This window comes from Camelina sativa, chromosome 6, assembly GCF_000633955.1.
Source record: "Camelina sativa cultivar DH55 chromosome 6, Cs, whole genome shotgun sequence".
NCBI lineage: Eukaryota > Viridiplantae > Streptophyta > Magnoliopsida > Brassicales > Brassicaceae > Camelina > Camelina sativa.
In genome coordinates this window covers 25,921,085-25,927,246 of record NC_025690.1, presented here as the reverse complement: position 1 = coordinate 25,927,246, position 6,162 = coordinate 25,921,085, and the positions used below count along the sequence as shown (strand labels likewise).

General features: G+C 41.5%; 1 pseudogene; it reads right to left on the bottom strand.

Moving 5' to 3' along the window:
- The window catches only part of LOC104793689, a 6,772-nt pseudogene continuing 2,955 nt past the window's right edge, over positions 2,346 to 6,162 (bottom strand).

Here is a 6,162-nt window from a genome sequence, read left to right as displayed (position 1 = left end):
AGGAGTGAGGTGAGGATATATGGAAATTTCTACAACATTCATATGTTTGTTCACTCTACACTACATGGTGTGACTGCAGGAAGGCTTCAGGTAATCTTTCGTCTTTCAAAGTCATTGTTGTATCATAAATCTATTGCAGCTTTAGTCCTGAAATTGACACTTTGTGACAGATAGATAAAGGCATGATGGACAAACTAAAAGACAGTGAGGAAGTTTCTGAATCCAACATAAGTGCTATTGGTTGTTGATGCCATGACTAGCTGGACAAGAAACTGCTACAGGTACGCTTTTTATGTATTCTATATTTTTCTCGGAGAAGATATTCTAAACATCTTGAAAATGATTTAGTTTCAGAACCTGTCCTGTATTAGTCATAATACTAAGCTTTTATGTACTTCCTACAGCTCTGGTGACAACATTCAATGTAGAGATAGGAATCACATAAGCCATTCTAACTAAGCTTGATGGTGATTCAAAAGGTGGCTGCTGCTTTCAGTGTCAAGGAGGTTTGTGTTCTTCTTCTTCTTTGATCAATTATGTCACAGAAAGTTTACGTTTTTACGTTGATCGTTTACTCTTAATTGGGTGTCAACAATAGGTATCTGGAAAGCCGATTTAACTGGTAGGACGTGGAGAGCGGATGGAGGATCTTTAAACCCTTTTATCCAGATCGAATGGCTTGAAGAATTCTAGGAATGCGAGATGTGCTTTCATTTGTAAACAAGGCAACAAAAGTCGTAAGTTCTTTCTTAGTAAAATTTGATAATGAAGTCCACACTTGATTATGTTTGGGTGATGCATTATGTTTGTTGGATTTCAGGGGAGGCTAAATTTTATGGATAGACTTCTAACGAAAGTTCTCAGGTAGTCAGTGAAAATTGAAAACATCACCTCCTTACATTGGGTGAAAAGGTTACGTTGATTAAAGATGTTGTTCGATTGGTACCTTTAAATCATAGTTCCTTTCTTCCTTGGACTTATTGGCTTGCAGGTCAAAGCTTTCTGTCTAACACGTTAAAGTACCCTCCATTCTGGTTACTTGGGGTTGCAGTTTGTGAAGGTTGATTGTGATGTGTTGCTGGATTGTTCCTCTTCCTTGGTCTTATGTCTTGCAGGTTAAAGCTAGCGTTCAGACGCTAGTTTCATTACTGATGTGCCTTTTCTATTTACCACAGAAGTGCCTAGATCATTTATGGGACCTTCGGTGTGGGTTGCTTTGACTTGTGGCTCCTCAAAGTCTCCACTCAAAGATGGTGAACGAGAGTTGCTTGGTCTCCCAGCATCCGCCATGAAGGACCCAATCCTGTTCAGGATCTACGAACTTATGGCGATTCTCTACACGGGAACAACTGATGAGTCCTGTGAAGCAGCTACGTCGATGAGAACGCTGGCCAGTGAGAACCCTAGATACGCAGAGATCATGATCTGTAATGGATTGTGTTCCGTATTCGTTAAGATTCTGAAACACGGGTCGATGAGGGCTCAAGCAGAGGTGGCTTGTACCATATCAGTGTTGTTTGAGAGCTTCCCCGAGAGCCAAAACGTTTTTGCACAACATGACATGATTCAGCTCCTGTTAAGCCTTTTAGTGTCTGGGAAGACTCCAGAGCTGCAAAGCTCCTCGCACGTGAAGGCAATGGCAGCAAAAGCTTTGAGAGAGCTGGCCAAAGGAAATTTTACTATCTGCAAAAGCATCACCATTCAAAAAGGTTCTTGCGCTTCGCATAGAAGAGAGAGAAGTTAAATACAACTCTGTGATGATATATAGAGATCACTGCTGTGGCAGAGCAAAACTCTGGCTTGAGACGTTCAGCTTTTAACTTCAAATCTCTCGTTTTCAAGGCCATTGTTAATCAGATCCATAAACTCATTGAAGAAAATGGAGATACAGTTCTACTTATACCATACATCAGATTAATTGGGAGCCTTGCACGAGCATTTCGAGCGTCTGATACACTAATGGTTGAGAAATTAGGGAAGCTCCTTGGCCATCAAGATTCCAAGGTTTTAAAAGAAGCAGTTGTAGCACTCACTAAATTCGTTACCCCGTGTAATTACTTGCACAAAGATCATTCGAAAGCAGTAGTAGAAGCGGAGCAAGGAAACTTGTTGACCTATGTTACCTTGGTTGTGAGATTCGGATTCCAGCTTTAGAGCTTCTGCTCTGCATCGCATTAGATTTACCAGAGAATGAAGAAGTCATCAAAGCGTTGGAATGGGCTCCCAAGTCATAAACGAATTTGTCAAGTACGTTATTATGCACCGAAAGCTTCAAAAGTAGGGATCCAAGTTTCTTAGCAGAATGTTCTGTTAAACCAAAAAAAGCAGAAACAAAGAGAGAAGGCTAGAACAAGAACGTCTCCATTGTTAAATTACAAGAAGAAACAAATTATTCTGTCAAACAAAAAATATACTAATCAGAGAGAGGATTCTCAAGTTCCAGAGAGAAAGGAGAGGCTTTTACACACAACAACAACAACAACAATCTTCTACATGTCTATATATCTTATTATATTCATATAGTTACAACATATAGAAATCACGCCTTTATGGGTTTATATAAGTAATATTTATATAAGATTCTTCAAAGTAAGCTATTACTTAGCTTGTTCCATAGTCCAATAACTCCCACCTGAACGGTTGAAACACATAGAGTACTTCCGGACAACTCTTGAAGAGAAGGGCCACGCAGACGCACACAGCAGCAATCGCCACCATCGACAACATAGCCGGTCTGTACGCTACAGACCTACGTGCTGTCCCATACACCAGTTTATGATCACAGAGCTTGCATGGAAGCTGGTTAATCTGTGTGATCTCCAAGGCGGAAGTCACTGGACCTGACTTTGGTTCTTTCTGCTCTCTGTCTGCGAAAGAAACAGGGATGTTGACCACAACGTGATCTTCAGTTGCTGACTTTTTATTGATCTTGCGTTGAATCAAGTGGATGTATGAGAAGTGGCCGCGTAAGCGTGCATAGTCTTCTGGTGTGAAGCCAGTGCTGTCTCGAGATGTCTTCCACGCTTTAATCCCCACCTGAAACAGATGCAGTAAGATAAGCGTTTTGCTCAGAGAATCAAATTTCATGGCTGAAAAAAAGAGGGATAATCAAAGTCACCATTGCAGGGTCTTCTGTTAGGGCATCCAACACATCTTCTGAACCGTCTTTACCGGCTGCAATGTGAAGAGGTGTTAAACCGGCTGGACCAGCAGCATCGGGTCTAAACAAGCTGTTTCTTTGCTGCTTTGGAACGTATCTCAAAAGCATTTCAACCAAAGGCCTAGAGTTTTTCCTTACGGCTCTGTGAAGAAGGCACAGNAACATATAGAAATCACGCCTTTATGGGTTTATATAAGTAATATTTATATAAGATTCTTCAAAGTAAGCTATTACTTAGCTTGTTCCATAGTCCAATAACTCCCACCTGAACGGTTGAAACACATAGAGTACTTCCGGGCAACTCTTGAAGAGAAGGGCCACGCAGACGCACACAGCAGCAATCGCCACCATCGACAACATAGCCGGTCTGTACGCTACAGACCTACGTGCTGTCCCATACACCAGTTTATGATCACAGAGCTTGCATGGAAGCTGGTTAATCTGTGTGATCTCCAAGGCGGAAGTCACTGGACCTGACTTTGGTTCTTTCTGCTCTCTGTCTGCGAAAGAAACAGGGATGTTGACCACAACGTGATCTTCAGTTGCTGACTTTTTATTGATCTTGCGTTGAATCAAGTGGATGTATGAGAAGTGGCCGCGTAAGCGTGCATAGTCTTCTGGTGTGAAGCCAGTGCTGTCTCGAGATGTCTTCCACGCTTTAATCCCCACCTGAAACAGATGCAGTAAGATAAGCGTTTTGCTCAGAGAATCAAATTTCATGGCTGAAAAAAAGAGGGATAATCAAAGTCACCATTGCAGGGTCTTCTGTTAGGGCATCCAACACATCTTCTGAACCGTCTTTACCGGCTGCAATGTGAAGAGGTGTTAAACCGGCTGGACCAGCAGCATCGGGTCTAAACAAGCTGTTTCTTTGCTGCTTTGGAACGTATCTCAAAAGCATTTCAACCAAAGGCCTAGAGTTTTTCCTTACGGCTCTGTGAAGAAGGCACAGTTCAGATAGTGTGGCATTCGACGAGGAAGAAAAATCACCAACAGCTCCATCAAAGAACATGTTTAATAGCTTTCTGATCACAGCACACCACTCTCGATCCACTGAGAACTCGATTAGCCACTGGAATCGTATTAATGGGAAAACGTCTGGATTTGGGTCTGATTCCCCAAGCTTACTTCTGTGAAGAAGCCAACCGATTTCATGAATGAAATCCATAGCTTCCTTAGCAGAATGAGTTCCAGTGAACTCTAACGTGGTTTCAAGTATACGGATTTCAGAACAAACATCATCGTCTTCAACCACTAAGAAAGGGAAGAAGCTGCTGCTGAGTCCTTGGTCTTCAATCTGGAACAATCATCAAGCAAGCTCTGAGTCTCATGAATAAACATGTGACCGTTTATCAATGAACAGAGTAGAAATATAGAAAGTGCTTACCTCCATGAATCCTCGACCACTAGTTATAGGCATATCACAAGAAAAGTTGACACACTCAACACTCCCATTATTCTCCTTGAGATCATCATCCTCGTGTGCTGTTTCCTGAATCAAGTATTTTCCTTCTACAGCACAAAGTAACCTGTAAAAGAGATTGAAAGACAATTAGACGTCAAGGAAGAAGAAAAAGAAGACAAGGAAAGCCAAAATTCTAAAGAAAACAAAACCTTGTGCCACGTCGACGGAGATTGATGCCTTTAACTGTAAACTGAGCTTTTCCCGTTGCAGCAACAGCAAGTNTGCTGACTTTTTATTGATCTTGCGTTGAATCAAGTGGATGTATGAGAAGTGGCCGCGTAAGCGTGCATAGTCTTCTGGTGTGAAGCCAGTGCTGTCTCGAGATGTCTTCCACGCTTTAATCCCCACCTGAAACAGATGCAGTAAGATAAGCGTTTTGCTCAGAGAATCAAATTTCATGGCTGAAAAAAAGAGGGATNCCTGCAACCCCAGGATTGACGATAAATACTCAGAAATCCAGAGAAGTATTCACAAGGTGAAAGTATTCTCAAAACTAACCGTTATATACAAATGCAAGTTGGTTCTGGACCCTAACATAAATCCATCCAGTTGTCCACAAGGGATCATCAGAGAGATCTAGAAGCTTCCTTAAGCTAAAACCCAGATCGTCTGAAAGCTGCCAAGCAAAAAAATAAAGAGAATACACATTCAGGAGTCTGGAACTTTACCGAAGACAAGATGAAATGTCAAAAAGGAGAGAAAGAAGTTACAAAGTAAGCTTACTTCTTCCCAAGCAGTTTCAGCTTGACGAAGATAAATTGTCAATACGATACAGCCAGGCCTAATGTAGCTCTCCATGTCAGTTGGACTATGCGATAACCAGTCAAGAATCTGAATATCGTGAAATCAACACATCAATATAACTTCCAACATCACACAGTAAGAAACTTGAGTTCTCAAGCAGAACAGTACCTGTCCACGCAAGACAACAGGAAAATCGTTTGGTTCTTTCCCAAATAGTTTGAACACAATCCGGCCTGTGCGCATCTGAGATGGAGTAAAAAGAAAGAGAAAAAAGAGAGAATGTTACAGCAGATTATCAGGAGCAGGTAAATAGATCCAGAAGATAATGGATGAGGTAAGAGATATATACCTGAGCATCTTCACTGGAACTTGACGGTGACTGGTCAGATGCTGAATCTGAATTCCTACTTGTCTGAGGTGGACTAGACTGATGTATCCACGAAGGATAATCAAGAGAACTGGTTGCTGGATTCGTAGGAGGAGGAGATCTTTCAATATCTGTATCATCTGAATCTATATAGATATCATTCAAATCAAAATCATTCATCTTGACTTGTTTTTCTGATCTGTTCTCGGTAGCTGTCCCATTGGCATACAATTCTTGCCGAGGAATTTCAGGTACGTTTACTGAGAGTTGCTTTGAATCCTCTTGAGGAGCTCCCTCAATTGCAAGTAAACCCGAGTTTCCAATATTTAAGGAACCTTGAGATCCTCCTTGCAGAAGAAGTTCAACTAAGTTTTTCCCTAATTGTTCACCAGCATGGCTTACAAGGCTCTTCAGAAGATGAGACAT